Raw genomic sequence first — 22066 nt, forward strand, 5'->3', positions numbered from 1 at the left:
CCAGCTTAGGTTCAGACTCCCTGAGAAGCTCGGAGATTTTCTTAGCCGAGAAGTTTTTGATATTTTCTCCTAAATGAGTAAAAATAAGTTCAAAAGTAAAGATAAATAGGTGGATAGTTCTTTAGAAGAGACTTGTTTCCCTGGCTCTAATTTCTAAGAGCAGTTTGTCATACGGAGTCTCCTATTACAGACTTTTACTACCGTGGTGGACAGTGGGCGAAAGCACTGACTTTTTAATGAATATTAATGATGGTAATAGTCGCCCCTTCTTGGGTAGCCTACCATATAAGTGCCAGAACATGTCTACATATATTTTTTATCAAATTTCATTCCCATCACAATTGTGCCCTTTAGAAAAGAAAAAAAAAAAGGAATCTCAAAAAGCATAAGGCCCNCTCTCTCGCTGGCTGTCTCTATCTCTGTCAAATAAATAAATAAAATCTTAAAAAATAAAAATATTAAAAAAAAAAAAAGCATAAGGCCTAACCTCTGGGAGGTCCCAGAGCCTTTATGTGGCAGAGCATGGATTTGAGTCAGCTGGTTCTGATTCCCAAACCATACCATCTTTCTTTCCAACGGCATTTTTGGTAGTCTTCCGTTGGAGCTAAGGGCGTAGTAAATAGCCCTTCAGTGAAGGCATTTCTGCAGGGAGCAGAGGTAGCCAAGACCAGGCGGGGCCTCTTAGAATGCCAGGTGGAGTCACCGGATCTCAGAGCTGGCCTTCCACTCTTATGTCAAATGATGGCTTCTAAAAAAATCCCCAATTCATCAGTCCACAAAAGACTGACATGTATGAGGCAAGGTCATAAAATCTAGTTGCGCACAGGGCAATGCCTGGCTATCGACGCATTGATTTACAAATGGAGGATGGTGTGGCAGAAGAATAGAGCTGCTGCATAATAAACAATGGTTGAATGAAAGAAGGAAAGAGTAGAGCAGAGGTCTCAATGATGGATCGTGGGCTCTCCTGGTCAGTGTAATAACCTTCCACACATCAAGTTGAGATACCACATCTCATGTAATCCTCAGGTCAATGCTGTGAAGTTGGCAAGAAGACATCATTACTTTATCCTCAATTTGCAGATGAAGAGAATCAAGGTTTAGGGACTGTAAATGACTCGCCCAACCTCACATGAGTGATGGGTTCTGGACAAAGAGCATAATGGTTCTTCCATCGTGACCCATGTGAGAAAGGGAGCCCTGACAAATTCCTCCATGATTCTACTTAAATCACTATAATCGCATCATCCTTCCTCTGGATCCACTTTCACAGTGGGTCGGTCAATGAGCCCCGGGTTTCAGATCTGTCAACAATTGAGTTTTAAGGAAGAAATAGCCCATTTTGTAGATTTTAAGATGAATAAAAGCTTGCTCAAGTTGGGTGCTTGGCACCCTACTGAACAGAGGGTAGCTGGAGTGATGATGATGATGGTCATGAACGTGATGATGGTAATGACACCGTGTTGATGGTGACGAGCCCAACAGGGACCGAAGCACGACACACTTGCCCTTGGTGTACTAAAAGCTCTGCATACATTCTCTCAACCCTCAGAGCAACTCTATGCGGTGAGTGCCATTGTAATTCTCTTTTTTCAAACGAGAAAGCCAAGAGAGAGAGGTTAAGTAATTTGCATGAGGGTACTCAGAGCTCCTACACCTGAGCACGTGACCACTACAGCTTCTTGTCTCTGACCAGCCATCTTGGCTGCCCTAAATGGTCCATATCAAATGTCTGGCGCTGTAAGGATGCGGGAAGATGAATGGTGCGCAAGTAACATGAGTTTCTGGTGACTGTGGTTGTGGATCACTTGAGTGCCTCCTGAACTACTAGACAGGATGGTGATGAGAGTTAATCGACCTGAGTATTCTAGAGGCCAATTTAAAGGAAAATCTAAGAATTTTTTTTTTCTTTTCAGAATCAGACTGGATATCTGCCATTTTCCCTCCTTTCCACCTCTTCCTCCCGGGAAATGATTTTTCTTTTCTTAAAGTGTCTACAATGTCCGTAGAGTCAACTGAAAGTTTTATTTCCTCATCTGGATATCCTGGTCTTGTAACTACCTCCCATGAACACCACTGGGCCAACAGCCTTGGCTTTTGTGCCCTCCCAGTTAGCTTACAGTGCTGTAGGACCATGACTTCTGAGACATATTGGTGCTGCCCCAGGACACACCCCAGGTGCCCCAGAAGTGGCATTCCTATGGGTCCCTCAACTGGCACCAACATCCAGAACACTCCTCCCAGGTAAAGCAATGTGAGGGGAGGTGTGTTTCAGAGAAGGACTCAACGTTTCCAGGAATCCAAAGCCTTCAGTCTACCAACAGGTCTGTGTCAGTTGGTTTTCAACCCCAAAGAGAAAAGACAGAGAAAGGGTGAGGCATGATGGAGAATTTGAGTCCTGAGTAAGGGAATTGGGGCAGGTGTCACTTTACCGGGTACAGACCAGACTACCTCCCACCTGAGCCACCTCAGGGCCCAACACCTTTCTGCTACCTCCCTTACCAGTCCACATCCACATCCACATCAATCTTGCTGATGAAGAAGTGAGGTGAGAGTACCCAGCCTGCAGGTGTTTCTTCCACCAACCTGCAGACATGATGCATCTTCCCCTGGAGGGTACATTAATAAAATAAATTGCCATGCTCAATGTCAGGATGGTGAGCCTGATCTTTTAGTGAGAATGGGAAGGCGGAAGTGGGAGAGAGAGTTCTCCTGAGCACTCCTCACTAAGAAAGCTCCAAATTCCCTGAACATGCGTCAGGAACCTTTGAAGAATTTCTTTGGATGAATGGGTAAGCCCTGCCCTCCTTGCTGGGAGCCTGGTGCCTGCGGTGGCCCTTTTGGGGGCCCCGTGGCTGCCATGTGTCTGCCCAACATCAACCCTGGCTAGACTCCAGGCATAACATTTCATTTTGGCAGTTCATTCTCTACCCTCTCCAAGAATGTGATCCAAGACTTTGCCTCACTTGCTCTTTCTGAGTTAGATCCCAGGAATGAGCTTTGGAGGAGAAGTATGGGGCAGGGGTGGGAGAAGGGTGAGATCTGGAGTCAAGAACCTGCATCACAATGTTGATTCGGCTCTGCTTTATGAAGTCCTAATGGGATGAGTTTCTGGCCTGAAGGATGTCAGTGGATTCTGGGATACTCAAAGCCTACGGTACTCCTCTCTTAATTATCCAAAGTAGTGAGTGGAGAAGCCATTAGTGTCCAGCTGTGAAGCACACATAAACACAACACCTTCATGTCCACCTAGGCCTGGTTTTCAAGGACTCCTGGTGTAGGGTTCTTCTTAGTAAGTAAGTCAAGGCCCACATGGATGGCAGAAGAAGGAAGCCCTGATTACAATGAGGGAGACGAGTAAAAAAATGAACCCTCCTGGGACACCTGGCTGATTCCGTTGGTGGAGCATGTGACTCTTGATCTTGCGGTTGTGAGTTTGAGCCCCATGTTGGGTATAGAGATGACTTAAAAAAAATTAACTCTCCCTTTGCCAGCCCTTTCCCAATGCCATTTAGAAGCCTCCAGACAGACTGATTCAAGGCCAGTTTTTCCATTGTCATTATCAAGTTGCCATAGATTATAGTCTGGACCACACAAAAGCTGTAAGACTTGCTGAAATGGGGCTTTCTAGAACCTCTACATCTCTCCCCTTTTCTCCCTAGTCACCAGCCCCAGCCACTCAAGGTTCCTAAGCTGATAAAAAGGAAGTCTTTTGGGGCGCCTGGGTGGCACAGCGGTTAAGCGTCTGCCTTCGGCTCAGGGCGTGATCTCGGCGTTATGAGATCGAGCCCCACATCGGGCTCTTGGACTATGAGCCTGCTTCTTCCTCTCCCACTCCCCCTGCTTGTGTTCCCTCTCTCGCTGGCTGTCTCTATCTCTGTCGAATAAATAAATAAATCTTTAAAAAAAAAAAAAAGGAAGTCTTTTAATAAGGTGAAGTTAGAATTATTTGTCTTCTAGGGGACAATGTGGTGCCAGCACCTTTGATCCTAGAAATAGGCCCAGCTTCACGCACATGCTATCTGTGTAGTCTCACAGGGCTCCACCCCTAGAAGGGCCCCGCCCTTGGTTCAACGCTGTGTTGTCACCCTCTTGAAATTCTGAGCATTTTGTGAACGAGGAGTCCCGCATTTTCATTTTACACCCACCACATCATGTGGCCAGTCCTACTTAGAGACTTCAACAGGTCTGGGTTATCCAATGAGAAGGCAAAATGGCGGGCCCCATGTACCTCTTACCTGTTCACCCACAGGGTATGCAGAGCAATGGTCTGCTGAATGCTTGTGGGGGACAAAAAAACACTTGTGGCAGACCTTGCCCCCATGGAGTGTGCAATGGAGTAAGGCAGGTCCACAGACAGCTGGCCTGAGTTAAGGGCCGCTAACAAAGAGTGTCCTTAGTTGAGAAGGAAACACCCTCACACCAGCTGAGAGGATCAAGTCCCCTTCTTCAGAGGAGGTGATATTTGGAATGGCAGGAAAAGATAAATACAATCTTAAATTGCTTCAAAAAGATTTATTTTAGAGCGGGGGAGAGAAACAGAAGGAGAGGGAGAAGAGAATCTCAAGCAGACTCCCCGCTGAGTGTGGAGCCTGAGGTGGGGCTCGATCCCACGACCCTGAGACCATGACCTGGGCTGAAACCAAGCCTCAGTTGCCTAACTGACTGAGCCACCCAGGCTCTCCACAATATGATTTTTAAAAGTGGATACGAGGTGTGGTATGAGGCATACCGGTCTTGAAGAAAACAAAAACAACCCTGAACACAGTCGAGAAGGAAAGTCCAGTCCAATCTGGCTGGATCTGAAAGGAAAATTGGGAGGTGACAATGGGAAGATAGTGTGTGAGACCATAATGGAGACCCTGGTGCCGTTGTTGATTTCACCCTCATGATGGTGAACTTGTTTATGTGTCTGTCTCTCTGTGGGGCCGTACCATGTCTTTAAATCTTTATATCCCCTGCTTTTAGCCTAGTGCCTCGGACACGATAAAAATTCAGTAAATATTTGCTGAATGAGTGAAAATTGAGGGTCTAAAATGTTTTATTCTGGGAAGTGTTTACATAATTCAATGGGAAACCACTGGAGGTTTTGAATGGGGGATTTTAGCCTTAGAAAGTCGAATCTGGTAGGAGATGGTAGAATGGATGACTGGCAGGCGGAGAGACCCAATGTGGGAGAGTGGTTAGGAGGCTTCTTTGGTGGCCTGGGTTTCAAGCCCTTGGAACCCCCCTTTAGGGTGGCAGGCCATGGGAAAGAGAAGGAGGCAGCCGAGAAAAGCCCTGTAGAGCTGGGACATCACAGCTGAGTGAATGGAAGGGAGTAGAAAAAGGGAACAACAATGACAGCTTCTAAAGAGCTGAGTCCCGTGTCTGGGCACATGGTTAAGCGTCCAACTCTTTTTTTTTTTTTTTAAGATTTTATTTATTTATTTGACAGAGACAGCCAGCGAGAGAGGGAACACAAGCAGGGGGAGTGGGAGAGGAAGAAGCAGGCCCATAGCAGAGGAGCCTGATGTGGGGCTCGATCCCATAACGCCGGGATCACGCCCTGAGCCGAAGGCAGACGCTTAACCGCTGTGCCACCCAGGCGCCCCAAGCGTCCAACTCTTGATCTCAGCTCAGGTCTTGATCTCAGGGTCTTGAGCTCAAGCCCTGCATCGGACTTCACGCTGGGCACGGAGCCTACTTAAAAAAAAGAAAAGAAAAGAACAGAGTTCCCTCAAAGAAAATAGAAACATTGGGAGAAGGAGCTTTGGGGGAATGGAAATCAGAGCACCCGTTTTGTAAAGCAGGTGGAAGAATTCTTGTCCCCAGATGTACTGAAAAGAGCAGCACTGAAGGAAACCCCTCCAAGTGCAAAAATTATTTTCCTTGGGGCGCCTGGGTGGCACAGCGGTTAAGCGTCTGCCTTCGGCTCAGGGCGTGATCCCGGCATTATGGGATCGAGGCCCCACATCAGGCTCCTCCGCTATGAGCCTGCTTCTTCCTCTCCCACTCCCCCTGCTTGTGTTTCCTCTCTCGCTGGCTGTCTCTCTCTCTGTTGAATAAATAAATAAAATCTTAAAAAAAAAATTATTTTCCTGAAGACCAGATGGTTAAAAATAGCCATCTTGGACGGGGCAGGTTCTCCAGGCTCAGAACTACCTGGGTGGCTGAAAAGACACGTGGGCTCCCATCCCCTGAAAACCAGAGTGGTCATTCTGGTGGAGGGCGTCGACCTGGATTAGAAAGCTCCCCCAGAGGGGCACCTGGGTGGCTCAGTCATTAAGTGCCTGCCTTCGGCTCAGGGCGTGATCCCAGCGTTATGGGATCGAGCCCCACATCAGGCTCCTCCACTGTGAGCCTGCTTCTTCCTCTCCCACTCCGCCTGCTTGTGTTCCCTCTCTCTCTGGCTGCTTCTCTGTCAAATAAATAAATAAAATCTTTAAAAAAAAAAAAAAGCTCCCCCAGAGGGTTCTGATGCATGGCCTTATTTGGGAACCACTGATCTGGCTCACCCCACACTGGACAACCCCTAGCCCACCTTGCCCAGGCCAGGGAAACTCTCCCTAGCCTTAAAAGGGCCATTGGAGATTCCAGTTCTCCTCCCAATCTGGTGGGAAGTGGCAGTCAGGCAGATGGGCAGCTGGTTGGAGAGACCTCCCCCACCCGAACTGGATGATTGCATGAGCTGAACGTCATCATTCACAACCCTTGTCTTTACAGCTGGCATGTCACTTAGCTTAATTACAGCACACAGTGGCGTTTCAATTCAAAGAATCTAAAAAAGCAATGAAATGGGTTTTGCAAATTGTTAGGAAGGCAATGAAGACCGTGGAACTGCAATTTACTAAGCATTGCTTTCAATTATTTTGCATTCTTCAGCCATGACTCTAAGTTATTAACCAGCAGCCTGGGAATGCCAAGCAGGCAATGTGTCGTGTGGAGGGTATTTCATGACTCCTTTTTTTTTTTTTTAAGATTTTATTTATTTATTTGACAGAAAGACAGCCAGCAAGAGAGGGAACACAAGCAGGGGGAGTGGGAGAGGAAGAAGCAGGCTCCTAGCGGAGGAGCCCGATTCGGAGCTCGATCGCCGGACCCTGGGACCACACCCTGAGCCGAAGGCAGATGCTTAATGACTGAGCCACCCAGGCACCCCTATTTCATGACTCCTGAGTGCACACTGCATGCTGGGGGAGGTGGCCGGAGGCTCCAGGAGCTGCTTGGGGTGGGAGGGATTGTGACTGCTCTGAGCATGTGTTCTTCCCATCAGGCACTTGCTAATCATACGTCCGCCATGACTCTCCTGACCCGTAGACTCTGACTGGTCTGGGATGACCTTCAGCAAGGGTCCCCCTTCCTCTTTATTCCTGAACTATCTACTATCCCCAGAAAACATGAGGAAAGAAATGTGGGAAAGCAAAACAAGTCCTTTAAAAAAAAAATCGAGAATCGGTGCCTGGTTTCTCTGGCTCTCTGTCTGATTTCTTTTCCTGGCTTATTTCCTGATTCCTCTCAATCCTTGAGAATGTACTTCCTGGGCAGCTCTTTTATTTTTTTTTTAATTTTTTTTTAAAGATTTTATTTTTTATTTATTCGACAGAGATAGAGACAGCCAGCGAGAGAGGGAACACAAGCAGGGGGAGTGGGAGAGGAAGAAGCAGGCTCCTAGCGGAGGAGCCTGATGTGGGGCTCGATCCCACAACGCCGGGATCACGCCCTGAGCCGAAGGCAGACGCTTAACCGCTGTGCCACCCAGGCGCCCCCCTGGGCAGCTCTTTTAAAGGGAAAGACTGTGCCATCACTCCTCCATCCTCCTTTCCCAAGCCTAGGAGTCTTAGGAATGAAAAGGGCCCCCATCTCTCTGAGAAAGAGGTGGAAGCAGCAGGATGTCATCGAGCAGGCGTGCTGAGACAGAGCCCTCTTGATAGGAGCAACCTGGGTCGTTGGTCGGCGGGGTAATTGGGAGCAGAATGCCAGCTGCCTCAGCAGTCATGCCAGGCAGGAGAGCAAACACCAAAATCCTGTTGGCAAACCCAGCAGGGCCATCACAACGTGGCCAAAGCAAACAGGGGCTGAGACAGGCCTGCGGCCAGTGGACTCTCGCTTCCCCTGGGATCGGGCAGAGGGGGAGACTGAGCCAGCGGAGCCACATGTCAGGGCATCAAGTAGCCATGGGGATGCTCATACCCATCCCTGGGCCAGGGCCCAAGCTGGACCCTTGCTTTCCTGGCTGTGGTCCCCTTTCAACTTGGAATAGGCCAGGGAAAATCTGATACTGATAAAGTCCTTGCAGATGCATTACTTTGTTTATTCTTCACAGCAGTCCTGTGAGAGCAGTATTATCCCCCTCTTACAGATGAGAACACTGAGGCCAGAGGCCATCAAAGACACAGAGCCAGGACTTAGCCTCAGAGCCTCTGACTCAGGGCTTGCTGCACTTTCCATTCCCTCCGCCCTCCCGCCTCTCCGCTCTGAGCTCTCCGAAGTCAATTCCCACCATCTACGTGGGACTTGGGTTCTTTCCATTTCGCAGCCGAGAAGCAGTAGGTCAAAGGAGGGGTGTGTCAGGGGTATGTTTGTTTTTAGACCAGAGAGTAACTAGTTGACAACCCAGATTCTGTCTGCCACACTCACCAACCAGAGTCCCAGTGAGATGACTATATTTAAGAATATTTCCCATTATTTAGATAGTTCAAAAGTGTCCCCCCCCCCTTTATTTAAACATAGATCTGAATCAATATCTCTGGTTTTCATGTTCTAATTTGGTTGTGTTTAGGCATCGCCTGAATAGACCCTTTTCCGGCCTCTTGGTGGTTCGAGTGCTCAGTGTACCTATGAAAATTCACATTCCTTGCAGCCTGGTTGGGAATTTTATACTTCATGGAAAGATGCACAGTAGCTGTACTCTTATCTGATGGAGGGACTGTTTTCCTAGGGCCTGGGTTTCCTATGGAGAGAAGAAAAGCTATGGGATTGCCTGTTCTTTTCTGAGTCTCCATTCCTCAGCAAATATCCTGATTCTTTGAAAATTCTGGCTTATTTTCCAACGTGCCTGTCTGAGGGGAAGGAAAGACAGAAGAAGGAAAAGGGCTTCCCTTATTAGGCTCAAACCCTACAACCTGTCCTCTTTCCCTGGCATTTTCCTTTGCTCTCCGTCTGGGGACCCTGCAGGGGAAATGCCATTCGCCAGAGGGGGCCTAGGAAAGTGGAGGCGGAGGGCATACTTGGAGCGTGGTCTCCATTCCCCAGATCTGGAGAGGACTTAGGGGCAGGGTGGGGCTGGGGATCCGCCGGAGAGAGAGAGGCCTGTGCGGGGCTGGTTTGGAAGTTCTGCTGGAGAAGCTGCGTGCGGAAAAGGCGCCTCCGGGCGACTTTGCGCAGAATTGGAGATTGGGACACACGGAGAAGAAAACCCTGCTGCCCACGACCCAGGCCCTCGTTGCTGCTCCATGAGACCGGAGGAATTTGGCTGATTCGGGGAGCTGAGCCCCGCGCTCCTGGGCGGGGAAAAATCCCGGGTGGACCGTTGCTCCCGGCCTGCCTCCCCGACGCCGCGCTCCAAGCGCTGCCCGGCCCCGGCTTGGCCCTAGACCAGGAGCCCGGCCCGGCGGCCGCGCTCAGCGCGGGTCCCCGCGGCTTCCGCGGAGAAGCCGGCCTTCGCCCCAGCCGGGTCCGGGAGGATCCGCTCGGGGCTGGAAGAAGTAGGACGGAAGTTGGAGGAGCTGCGCCGGAGCTCCCGGTAGCAATGCCCAGGGCTGGGCCGACAGCCAGTTACCAGGCGTCTCCCTCTCGCTGCTCTCCAGGCTGCGCCCCAGCGGCTCCCGCTCAGATACCCCAAAGCCGCAGAGGTAAAGCCCCCCGCAGGGGACACTGCAATCAGCTGCCTCCGCTATCTATTTAGCAATACTCGTCCCAGCTGTTTATTTAGCGCATATTAAAGCCAAGCGCTTTAAGAGCTTTAATACTCCCCGAACCCACCTGATGGGGGTGTGTGGCGGGGTTCAATCCCCATTTACAGATGAGAAAACTGGGCCCCGAGAGGTGGAGTAACGTTAGAGGCAATATGTGTGGGAGACAAGACTGAACTCGGCCAGGACTCCAAGGCCACGCAAAACCTTGGTGAGACCCTTCCAGGCCCACGGATGCTTGAACTTGAACTGCGGGCTCCCAATTAGTTTCTAGTGTGGAGATCAGTGTAATACCATGCAGGGGACAGAGCATTCCAGTGTGGTCACCTCCATTCTGTCACTGTTCCTGTAAGGACCCCACGCCCCCCCCGACAGGGTGGGAATGGCGGTTACCCCAGGTTTACAGACTGGGACAGGCTCAGCCACATCCAGGGCAGATGGTCCAGAGGCTGCTCCAAGAAAGGTCTTCAGACGTCCTAAACCCAGGAAGAGTTTTCAATCAGGCTCTCTCCTGAATTATTTTCATCTTTAAAGTAAACGGGGTGCTGAATAGGATGACTGGGTGGTTCAGTTGGTTAAGCATCTGCCTTCAGCTCAGGTCATGATCCCAGGGTCCCGGATCGAGCTCCCTACTCAGCGGGGAGCCTGCTTCTCCCTCTGCCTGCCGCTCCCCCTGCTTGTGCTCTCTCTGTCTCTAACAAATAAATAAAATCTTTTTTAAAAACGGAATGCTGAGAACACAGCTGCGGAGTGTCTCTGAACCACAGTTGCTAAGATCTGCTCACATCTACCTCCTCTCAGAGCCACTGGACCTCTTGGTGTGGAGGGCTACTCCCTGGGCCCTAGGGCAAAGGGAACTGAGCTCCCTGCCCTCCCTCCCTTCCCTGGGGGCTGTGGAGAAGAGCCAGTTTGCCTTTTCCTTTGATCCACTTCCCGGCGCCTCTAGTCATTTGGCTGGGACTAAGCAGAGGCCAAGGGGCTGGGAGGGTTTCTCTGGGCACATGCAGTCGGGCTTGGCAAGGTCTGAGAGGAAGCTGAGGCTGGCAGGACATCCCCACGGTCACTAAGTGCTGGCCATGCTGTGCTGGGCGCGTCACTCTGCTGGTTGATTTCATTCCAGGGTCAGCTCTGTCGATGTTAGCATCAGCCCTCTTTTCCAGGCAAGGAGACTGTGCTTAGGGCGATGAAGACACTTGCTGGGACCCGAAGCTGGTGGGCACTGGGATCCGGGTCTATGCTGGATCTGTTTGACTTGACAGCTTCTCTGTACCAGCCTAAGAATGGCTTTGAACTGGGAGTCAAAACAAGCTCCTCCTTCACCATCTTCAACATTGAAAAAAAAATCCTAGCCATTGTAACTATGTTTTTTTTTAAGATTTTATTTATTTATTTGACAGAGAGAGCACAAGCAGGGGGAGTGGCAGGCAGAGGGAGAGGGAGAAGCAGGCTCTCTGCTGAGCAGGGAGCCAGATGCGGGGCTTGATACCAGGACCCTGGAATCATGACCTGAGCTCAAGGCAGACGCTTAACCTACTGAGCCACCCAGGTGCCCCCATTGTAACTATGTTCTTAAAGTTTAGTGACCAAGTCCCTCCCTATGGAGTGAGGATTTCTATTCTCGTCCTGCCTCTGTCCTTAACCCCTCACACATGCCCAGTCTCCCTTTGGAGGGATGTCCTTCAGGTGATCCTGGGGGAATGGGAAAAGGGCCGGCACCTCTCAGTCCTTTCCTGCTCCCCCCAGCCCCCAAGCCTGGGACCTTCTCCAAAGTCGCATTGCCTAGGTTTGAGCCATGGATTCTGTAGCCAGCAGGAGAAAGACAGCTCCCCATGGGATGCTCCTTCTTTGGCCTCCACTGGGCCGCACAGCTGCCCCAAGGAATGCCACCACTGGAATCCTGGCAGGAGACAGACAGGGTTTCAGAAGCTCCCCTCTTCTCAGCCTCTCTCCTAACCCCCTTCCCTCACCTCACCACCCCTCGCCTTTCTGGTCCCACCAGTTTCCAGAACGCAGAGGATGTTTACCCTCTGGAGCTAGGCTGGCTTGGGGCTGAGGTCAGAAGCCTGATTCACCGCAGGGAGGCACCCGAGCCCGGCCCCCACCCAGCGACCCCGAGCGAGCAAGCGAGCGAGCGAGCGCAAGTGAGGCTGGGAAACACCACCCCGCCCGGCCAATAAACGCCTCTGTGACTGCCCAGCTCCAAGGGCATCCCTCTCGTCACTGGCCCTCCCTGCTCCCCCCCCCACTCTGTCAGCTAGGCCTAGACAGCTTGCTATACAGTGGGAGAACTCCTAGGGGGCCCTGGACTCCCCCACACTCCAATCCCTGCCCCAATTGAGATCAAGGGCTGTGGAGAGAGGGTACCCATAATCCACTCTGCCTCACCCCCAATTCACTAGAAGACTTTTGTGACCCTGCCTGTGCCATGCCCTGCTGGAGGGGTTGGGATCTCTGCTCGGCAACCCTCCATCCCCCCAGCCGGTGTGAAAGTCTCTTCCCTCTGGTGGAGGGGAGACTGGGGGCAGAGGAAACCCAAGAACTTGCTTCTTCCCACTAGCCAGGGGTTGGGGGTTCAAAGGCTTGGATTTGAATCCCTGGATGTGGGGAAGAAGAAAGGGGTGCAGCCTCCCCCCTGTCTTTTTCCACGACCTCCAAGGACCAGCACCCCACTTCAGAACCCAGAAGGGATTAATATTTCACCAGCTACCCATTCCTTCCACCTGGAGGCTGGTTTGAAAAGGCAGGTCCCTGGAGCCCAACCACCACGCGGTCCCAGGTGGGGTCAGGGGGAGGCCTGGGCCCCAGGCAGCCCCTCCTCACCTGCACAGCTCCTACCGGCCGCATCTGCCCCAGCACGTCGCTCGGCCCCCGCCTGACCCCGACGCACTGATAAGCCCCCAGACGGCCAAACATCGTTAACTTCTTTGTCTTTCTAGACTCCTGCCTGTCCTTTCTCCGACCTGGGGCTGAGGGCTTGCCGGCGTGTGTGCCTGTAGCTCCCCAGCCCCCACCCCCCGCCCTGGGAACTGGGCTCCTACACACCATGCATTTGAACTTCGCCACACCCCCTTCCCCATCCTCCTGCTTCTGGACCGGGAGCCGACTTTCGACTTCCTGACACATTTGGTTGGTCTAAAATAGTGTTCCCTCACCTTCCCCTACGCCACACTCATCTTGCCAGCATGGACCCTGTCTTAGAAGACTTCCAGGAAACACTAAAAATCAGGAGAGAGAAAGGGGAAGTTGATGTCGGAGAATGTCCACGATTCCAGAAATTGAAACTTAAAATCCCTCTCAGCTCAACCCTGAACATGAAGGGAAGGGAAAAGGATTGGATTGTCCACTGGGACCACACAACCAAATCGTGTTCTCGATTGCTCATTCGCTTCGCCTTTTAAAACTTTGCTCACACACAAAAAAGGAGGAAACAGACAGATAGGAGACAACGTCTACACCAAAACAACCAGTCACTGGGAAGTATTTCTTTGGGTATGGTGGAGTGTAGACAGAGAGTAGGTCATGGCCCCAGGTTCCCAGACCAGACCATCCATCCAGGGCAGAGGGAGCCACTGTTCGAAAGCTCATCATTCTTGGGGTGCCTGGGTGGCGAAGTCGGTTAAGCCTCCCACTGACTCCTGGTTTCAGCTCAGGTCATGATCTCAGAGTCACAGGATTGAGCCCCAGGTTTGGCTGGGCGCTGAGCATCGAGTCTGCTTGAGACTCGCTTTCCCTCTGCTCCACCCCACCCCACCCCCCCGCCGCCATGTGCTGTCTCTTTCTCTAAAATAAATAAATAAATAAATAAAAAAAATCGAAAGAAAGAAAGTCATTCTGTAGCAGCTTCTGGCTCCAGCGCCCCCACTGCCACTAGTGGCATGGATTCTGCCCTCAAATCCTTTCTTAGCTCTCATCTCCCTATGCTTTTTTCTCCAAAGAAGGAGAAGCCTCCCGGAAAAGACCCCTGGAAGACAGGCTCTGGCCAGAGGCAGGGTGGGGGTGTGGCGACGTGGCAACCACAGGAGAGGGCAGATGGGGTGGGGATGGGTGCTCTTCCTTCCTGGAGGGGCCACCTCCCTTTCAAGACCGGAGCTGAGGTCTTAAGTCCAAGTGTGCAGTTTCTACCAATTCGAACAATTATTTGAATACATCGGAACAGTTTCTAACTTAAAATAATGCAGTAAAAGGACCAAAGAGTTAAATATCGTTTGGACAGAAATTAGGTAATAAAGCCCTTAGACTTCTCCTGACAGAGAGGTCTTTTTGACAAAAAAGAAATAGATATTAAGTCATTACTGGAATACTTAAAAAAAAAACCCTTTAACATTTGATTTACTCAATCTATATGTCACTTCCAACAATACTGAAGAGATCAAACTTAATAACAAAACCTAAGGGGGGGGCGGTATATCTCCTTTTCAAACCTTCAGCACTGCCCCGAGGCACTTGACCAGCCCGGAGACCCTGCACCCACGAAGCCGTTAGCGAGTTCCTGGCTCGCAGTAAGCGCTCAGTGAATGTTCCCGACATCCTCGCCTCTGCTGCGGTGGGCCTGGCTCCCCTCGTTGGAACTCTGCAGGGCCCGAATTCTCTCTTGACCTTCCCTCTAAAGATCTGCTTAGGTCTTTTGCCCAGTTTGTTGACTGGTATCTCGGGTACATCAATGGACGCAAACCATTCGGTCTTCCAAAGAACTCCAGGAAATGCCGGGGGTGCGAGGCTGAGCAGTAACCCCCCCAGCAAAGCGCGCCAGGGGAAAATCCTGTGCAGCCTCACGAGGCTGCATTTGCGACCAAGCTGGGGACAGCGTAGTCCCCGCCTGGAGTTTTGCGCCATGGAATGGGGGGGGGGGCGGTTGGCTCACTGCGGGGATCCGGTGGCTGAAAGAGCAGTCTCTGCAGCCCCTTGGATCCCTCTGACTCCTCGGTTGCCTCCCTCGCCCCCCCCAACTCCAGCCCCACCGACCCTCCTGCTCCCACGGCCAGTCGGTGCTACCCCACGCGTCCTCTGGGGACATAACAAGCGCAAGGCGATCCCTAGGTGGTGGGAGGGAGCGGCCGGGGACACTGGCTGTTTTCTCTTAGTTCCCCAGAAAACTGGAGGCATAGAAGACAGACCATCACCCCTCGTGAAAGGGTAGGATTTCCAGAAGCCCAACTACCAGCCATATTTAGACATCACCCCAATTTTTAGTGTGTGTTGGGTGAGAGTCTGGTGAGCTGGGGTGGGGGTCCCCCTGGGCTGAGGATGAGAGGGAGCGAGGATGCGGGGCACGGGGCCTGAGGTCTCCGTTCTGCAGCGCGGAAGGTTCCAAAATAGTCCAACATGGACTTTTCTGTGCCTTCTAATTTTTTTTTAATTAATCTCTAAGCCCAATGTGGAGCTCGAAATTACAACCCAAGATGAAGAGTCTCATGCTTTACCGACTGAGACACCCAGGCGCCCCTGTGTCCTCTAATCTTAAGGAGAGTGGAGAAGAGGAGGAGATGATTAAGAAAAAACCCCAAACCTCCCCCCCATTTTCCAATATAGTTGGAATTCTGCAAGAGAAAATCCATGTGGGCAATAGTTCACAATCTACACCCCATTTCCTCCGTTCTGTTCTCCATCTCCCAGAAAAAAAAAATTGTTGGGAAAACTCCAGTACATACAAATGGATACACTTTAAGTCCTGTCACATGTGTAACCCTATTGACAGAACAAAGCCACAATCTTACATTTTAATAAACTATCGCAAAAACAAATTAGTAAAAATCGAGAGCAACAAAAAACAATAGAAAATGGGAGGACACAAAAAGACAGTTCTTGAAAAAAGGACAAATTGTTAAAAGTAACACTACGAAAATAAGTTTAAACTCTGTGAACATTAAAAATGCACAAGACTTTTGATACGACCCATTTCTAAGACTATATCATGCAGATACACTTGCATATATGCACAGAATTGTGAATATTGAATATGGTAGCAGAAAAAAAGGAAGAAAAATTGGAAACAATTTAAATAGCTATCAATAGTTGACTGGTTAAATAAATTACGGCACATCTGTATAATAAAATAAAGCCACTAAAAAGTAAGCATTAGTACAGAACCATTTTCAACATGATTTTTAAAATAAAAGGCAAAATACGAAGCTTTGTGTATAGTATGCTGCCATTTGTGGTAAAGGCTATATTTATGAAGGTACAGAAAACTCGGTACGGTGGTTGCTTCTGGGAAGGACTGAGGTAAGAAGCAGGGGGTGGGAAAGAATTACTTTTGTTTTCAACATATGTCCTTTGGTAACTTCTGAATTTCCCCTTTAGCATACATGGTCTTTTTTAAAGATAGATTAAAATCTGGGAATTATTATTTTAATAGTGTTCATTTTTAGTTATACAGCCAATAGAAGTTTATTATGGAAAAAATGGAAAACAGAAAAATTTAAAACGAATTACATTTCTGTTTATAAGGTCTCATCCACGCAATCTGGCTAATAACTAAAGTGTGGACTTTTCTCAGATAATTAGAACTAATCAAAATCAGATCGTTGACTTAATTCATTAAAAAAAATAAAAACAAAGTTATTTTTTTTTTCCTGAAGCAAGTTTGCAGAGTTTATTCCGACGAGAACGACACCAAAGCAGTTACTTAGCTGGTAGTCCGGGTGAAAAGATGTATTCGGTGGGGGTCTCCGGAGGCCGTATGAGAACCCACTCTTTTAGCTCCCAGGCCAGGTCTGTACAGCTGAGACCTCCCAATGCAAAATGAAAAGAGGAAACAATTTGCACCATTCAGATTAAAAATGAAGCCTAAGTCTAACCGTGCGTTTTTAAGTGGAAACATAGGCACTGTGTGTGTCTGCTGGGGGCTCCCACTTCCCCGGGAGGGAAGCTCTATAGATGTCCGGCCCTTTCGTCCCCGGGCCGCGGAGACGCGGCGGCGGCGACCGCTGGGCCACTGGGCCGCGGAGGCCGGGGTCCTAGGGCATCTGGGAACGGAGACCCAGCAGAGAGCGTGCACCGTATCCCTGATGGACAGAAATGCTTCTCTGGGGAAATGCTCCTGGTCCGCGCCCCTCTGTGGCCTCCCCCGACCCCAGGCGAGAGGCGAGGGCCGGGACCCGGAGCCCTTCGCTCCCCGACCCGCCCTGGCCGCTGGGGCCCCGCTTCGCGGCAATCTCACCGGGTTGGGCCGGTTCCCGAGCCTCATTCAAAAGGAGGTGGGCCCCTGCGGCTGGTCGTCGGAGGATTTGGTGGGGAAGCCTGTGGGCCTGAGGTTCTCACACTGCCTGCACTGAGGGGGCTCCCCCTCCGCCCCCCGGGAAAACGTGGGGCGAGAGCTGTGGGTCCGCCGCTCCCACCCGCTTCGGCTGGGGCGACTCTGGGCGCTTGCGCTCCGGGTCCCTGGAGCGACCAGCGACCGACTCCGACCTGTGCGGGAGAAACCTGGGCCTCGGATCAAACTCCCTCCCCACAGTTTGCCCAAATCCTCTTTCCTGCGTAGACTGAGGCCTGGGCTATCTTCTGGGTCTCCCTCGCTGAATACAGAGGGAAACGGAGGCACAGAAGTTTAAAGAGATTTGCTGGAATTGGATTAGGAGATCTTGGGGATGGTGCCTTGGTCAGGAGGATCCTTGGCAAGCCTGGAAGATGCAGCGCATGAAGGGGAACAAACAGGTAAGGGTCGCCCAAGGTGGGGTGAGGAATATCTGTGCCAGGAGTGGGGGTACTGGAGGACAAGGAGATCCCACCCCCAGGAGCCCCACATGGAGCTCTGGGGAGGAGGACTCTGACTTGAGAGCCAGCAAGCCAGCCTCCCCAGCTTCCGGTGTCTTCTCAAAAAGCAGCCTCTCAAATGCTAAAATGATCTGAACATTACGGGAATTATAAACTGACTGGATATCCCCCCCAAGCCAACAATTTCCTCTCTTCCCCCCCCCCACTGGGGACTCTGCCCTGCGTTGTCAGCGTCGTCAGTTCCCTCCAAAGAAACTGCTAAATGAAGGACGGTTAGAGTCAGCTGAGCGGGGTCCTTGATTCTTATTTCTCGGTCACCCCCTCCCCCACCCCTCCCCTTCCCCTCACTTGACTGGTGTGGCTACAACTGGGAGAGGGGGAGGCTTGGAATCTGAGTGCTGCCGTTTTCCTTGTGTAAATGAGGCCGTGGCTCTGTCACACCAAACAGGAGAGGACCAAGAATACGACTAATACTAAAAATAAAAACAAAAACAAAGCCTCATTGGCTTTGGGGGACTTTAAAATTGTGGGGGGGAGGGTCTCTGGTTCTGGATGTACGATAAGGGTTGATGTAACTTCAGGTTCACTCTAGATTGCTTTGTTTACAAGCAACGAACCAGACAGCTTTCTCTCCCATATTCGATCAGTGGAGGGGAGAGATTCCCCCCACGGGGAGGGTCTGTTCCCGGATAAGGGCAAAGGGGGCCTGACAAACTGACTCCCTAGGGGTGTCAACAACTCAGGTCAAGTGAAGATTCCAGCCCGTCAAATCAAAAGCCAAACAATGGCTCTGGCTGATTTCTCCCAGAATTGGCTGAGTTTCCTAGTTATTTTGGCGTCTTAGAAAGCCAGCCTAGGGGGTGCTGAGCTGGGTGACCTGTATCTATGTCGACAAGGGTTCTGGATGACCCCAGCCCCTGTCCCATGCTGTCCAGCTTGCCAAGACTTCCCTTTGCTCCGTGTGCACTGAAATTCCCTACGTTCTTTAATTTTCATCCCCCCCCATATGATCCTATCTGTTTCTGTCTGTCACAGATTGCATCCATTTCGCTGGGGGCGGGGGGGGGCGTTCTTCTGGGTCCAGTCCCACAGGTCTAGTGATGGAATTAACTGGTTACTGTTTAATTGGCTCCTTCAAATACTGGATCAGAGCATCTGCATGCGAGGACGCAGCTGCTGTCTGTGGTTCCGTCAGTCTGTCTTTTCGCAGGCGGGTGCTGGTGGGTAAAGTTTGTCCTCGTGGGAAGGGTGACCCACACCACCTGTGTTTATTAAATTCCCACATACTTTGAAATGGCATCAAAATTTCCCCTGAAACTGAACATTCGAGGTGCTCAGATGGAAGAGGATTTTATTTTGTGTCAGTTTGTAGTCTTGTTGGCCTGGCCGTGAATGGAAAGAAAAAAACCCTTCCAGGCCAAGACTCCAACTGAGACACAGACTTCACCCATCCTTTGGAAGGACCTGGGGAACTGTACGGACCGGCTAGGACAGAGTTCTGGGGTCCAGAGGGAGCTAAGGGGGTGTCTAGAATCCAGCCTCCTTTTTGCCAAAAACTAAATAAGTTCTGGCATCCAAACCAAGGAAGGAAATTAAAGGATGCAAAAGGGAAGAGAAGACCAGGGAGAAAAAAAGCTGGGGGAGGCCTTTCTTCACTCAGAACTGGCTCAGTACAGGGCCCCTGGCAGAGCCTTCCACACCCAACTCAGGGGCCAAAGACTAAGAGAAAACAAGCCAGCCTGTTGTTTTTCCTTGAGTCTCCTCTTCTTTTTCCCTCTCAAAGACTCATACTCTTCTCTGGGGCTGGAACTCAGACACAGCGCCAGAGTCTTCCAGCCCTTCTCTGCATGAACTCAGAGCGGCCGGGCTCAAAATCGGCCTTGAATCCCTGCCCCCTCCTACCTTTCCTGCCCCACTCCGAACTGCCTTTGTCAGGGCACTGCCCAGAGTCCCCAGACTCCTCCCCCCTCCTTGTACTTCCATATTCTCTTTTAAAAAACGCTGTCAGCTTTCCAATCCCAACAAATAATAAAAAAAAAAGTTTAAAAAATGTGGATTCCTTGGTGCCCGGAACCAGGCCCCCCCCCCCCCCGTAATGCTAGGGCTCCGTAGGGATCCAGCACTCAGTAGGGAAGGAGCCTGCTTTGTAGATGGGGGGCCTGGAGTAAAGGGCTTTTAAGTTAGAGGGAAAGGAGTTTAAATTCCAAACAGAGACTCCATGCTGCACAGCAGAGACCTGGTGATGTGAGGCAAATATGAATCTTGGATAATAAAGACCCAGAGGCTCCAGTAGTAAGAGGAAGTTCAGTGGAAGCCAAATTCAGCATAAAGTTCTTTTCTGCAATGAGATGGCTTCACTTGTCCCTTGCAGATATTGTAAAACAAGTGAATAAGGTCTATAAATCCGTATGTGTGTGTGTATATGTATATAACACCAGATTTTCTAAGAAATGCTATCAAACCAGCAGTTGAGAAAACCAGACTTGATCTCTTAATCCCTCTACCCTGCTGAGAAAGCTTGCCCTCCCCAGCTCCCCTCCCCCCCCACCCCACACCCCCTTTCTCGAAGAGGCCCTGCTGCTGGGATGAGTAAACTCACTTTAAGCTAAAGTCAAATTGTATTTCGCCCCTAGACTTTCAAAGGATAAATAAAAGTTTTGCGTAATTCTCGAGGGGATCACAAGCAGCCCGTTACTCGGGATGGATTATGTGAGATTCACTTTACGAGGGCAAATTGTGTTTCACACATGAGTCACCTTGAATAACCCAATAATTAATTAAAACCATGTCCTGCAGGGGAGAATTTATTACACTCGCCGGCTCTTTACGAGCTAGGTGTAGTTTGGAAATGAAAGATGTGAATACTCTGCGGTGAATGAGGTCTGTGCTGCATTTCCCTGGGCTCCCGGAGACTCCCTCTCCCCAGGTCCCAGAGAGCAGAATCTCCCTGCAGTGGGCGGGACTTCAGCTTGGAAGCATAGAGCAGAGCAGCTGGGTTGCCACCCCCACTTCAGCTTCTGTGTCCGGGGCCCCCCGCCAGTGTTTTCTGGAGTTCTTCCTGGAAACAAGTTAGGGCTTTGGGGTGGTTGATATAGCAAAGCTGGGGGCCTTGGAAAGAGGGAAGGGGTGTGGGCTACAGGGAGGGAGTTCAGGAATAAGACAAAATCCCGGCTCCAGGCTCCTCAGCAGTCCCCTGAAAGAGGAGTGGGCATCCTGATACACTTCTCCAAACCCAGAGGTCACAGCTTCTGCTCCGGAGGGATGCCACGAAGCTCAGGTCTCTTTCCAGTTTGGAAGGTCCTGTTCTGTGGGTGTGGGGGCAGTGCTTCTCCATAAGCATGAGGCCAGAACAAGGCTGTAGGCTGGTTCCTCTTCTTCCAGTAGAAATCCTCACCTTCTCAGATACCACCAACTAGGAGAGAAACAACCCGTGACTTATATCTGTAGAGTAAACCTGACAGTCTTCACTTCCCTCCTCTTTGTCTGTCTCCTAGCAGCCCCGTGTAGAAGGAAGGGCAGAGAAAATCACTTCCATTTTACAGAGGAGGAGACTGAGGGTCAGAGAGAGGAGATGGCTAGCCCAAGGGCACACAGCTGGCAATACATGACAGAGCAGGGACAGAAGTTCAAGCTCCCCTTCAGTGATGCCCTAGGGGCAGAAAGGAATAGGAGATGCGAACGAAGCTAGTCTGGCTACTCCATCTCTGAAACCCATGGCGCTCTGGTTTCCTCTGGGAGCATGGAGGTCTCCGGGGGCATCCCCAAGGAAGGAATTGGACAGTCCTGGCCCAATGGCAGCAATATCGCCTTTAGGTCTGGGACTATATATTCAGTCTTTGACACTCGAGAGCTGGTTAACCAAAGACTCATCAGAGGGTCCTATGCTTGGCTGAGGTGGGGGTGGGGGAGAGGGAGGGAGGTTTCCCATTCCAAGAGCAACAAGGGAACCAAAGCGAGTCAGGAAGTGGTGGTGGTGGGGAGGGGTCCTGCTTGGCCCAGCTCTGGCTCTCTCTGGGAGGGAGCAGAGGGACCTGGGGTAGCTCTCCTGGCCACAGCTAGCTGCAGTGAACAATGGGGCAGAAGCTTGTAAGAATAAGGGGTTCCTGGGTGGCTCAGTCCTTAAGCCTCTGCCTTTGGCTCAGGGTGTGATCCCAGAGTAGTGAGATCGAGTCGAGTAGTGAGATCCAGTCCCACATCAGGGTCCTCCACTGAGAGCCTGTTTCTTCCTCTTCCACTCCTCCTGCCTGTGTTCCCTCTCTCGCTGCTGCCCCTCTCTGTCAAATAAATAAAATCTTAAAAAAAAAAAAAAAAAGGAGCCTGTAAGAATAAGCCCTTTGGTGCAACACAGAGCATCATCTTTTTTGAGGATGACCAATACCTTTGAGAATTGGGGGGGCTCAATTAATGAAAAAAAATGGCGTGAGAAAAAGGAGAAGAGGGAACTGGAATAGGTCATACGC

This window comes from Ailuropoda melanoleuca, chromosome 13 (genome assembly GCF_002007445.2).
Source record: "Ailuropoda melanoleuca isolate Jingjing chromosome 13, ASM200744v2, whole genome shotgun sequence".
Taxonomy (NCBI): domain Eukaryota; kingdom Metazoa; phylum Chordata; class Mammalia; order Carnivora; family Ursidae; genus Ailuropoda; species Ailuropoda melanoleuca.